Genomic DNA, 1,099 nt, shown 5'->3' with positions numbered 1-1,099 from the left:
TTCAAATCCTTTGTTACTATACTTTATGTCTATGTTCTCCTTAATGCACTTTTATTCATATCATCAATAGAACTAGGTTTATATTTTAATGCTTTCAAATATTTAGAATCATCATATAGTAACTTAGTCTATGTCTATGTTTTCCTTAATGCACTTTTATTCATATCATCAATAGAACTAGGTTTATATTTTAATGCTTTCAAATATTTAGAATCATCATATAGTAACTTAGTCTTTTGTTTGAGTATCATAGTTTTTGTTGAGTAATTTTTGGTATGAGAAAGATTTGGTGATGTTTTAATTATTTTATTTTTAAAAAGTTTAAAAAAGGATAATTTCTTTAGAATACATACCTTTAAATATTTAGAGAGGATTTTTTTTCACTAGTGCACTTTTTATATTATTATTCCACATTCATATTTTCATCTAAATCCAATGAAATCATTTTGAATTCTAGTAAGATTTCAATTTTCATTTGTAGTAACTTCAATGTACGAGTCATTTTCATAACATATTTGAAAGGCTTGTTCCCAATATTTGCATTTTATAATTTATATATAGTTTAGGAAGGGCTAAGTTTAATTATATATTTAATGTGCAGATTTTGAATAGAAATTTGACTTAAGATGTTCATTAAATAAGATGTGTGTTACAAAATAGAATAGAGAGTTAAGAAATCTAAAATTATTTAGGCACAACATATAACACATGTAGAAATCTATAAGTATTATATATCATAGTTACAAATATGTTTGTATTCTAAGACAATAAATGTAAGCAATCTATATGAAAAGATGACTTATACCTAATTTGTAACAAAAAAAGTCTCATTAGACAAACAACTACAAAGAGTGAAGAGGCTAGGGTGGGGTGGGGGGTTTTGTGGTCAATCATATCGACATCTTGACATATCTCTTCAGTACTTAGAGTATTTAAAAGTCTCTCAATATAATGCTCAAATTATTAAAAAACACAATCACAACAAAAAATTGGAAAAAAGATTGCATTTATTGGTGTCAATAGATTTAATCTAATATACTTTGACAAATGACTTGAGAAAAGTTATTCTCACAATTAAAATTTATTCTCTTAAAAAAAA

The sequence above is a fragment of the Cupressus sempervirens genome, chromosome 7 (genome assembly GCF_028749045.1).
Source record: "Cupressus sempervirens isolate cs-2001-9-10 chromosome 7, ASM2874904v1, whole genome shotgun sequence".
NCBI classification, from domain to species: domain Eukaryota; kingdom Viridiplantae; phylum Streptophyta; class Pinopsida; order Cupressales; family Cupressaceae; genus Cupressus; species Cupressus sempervirens.
This window is presented reverse-complemented; position numbering follows the sequence as displayed.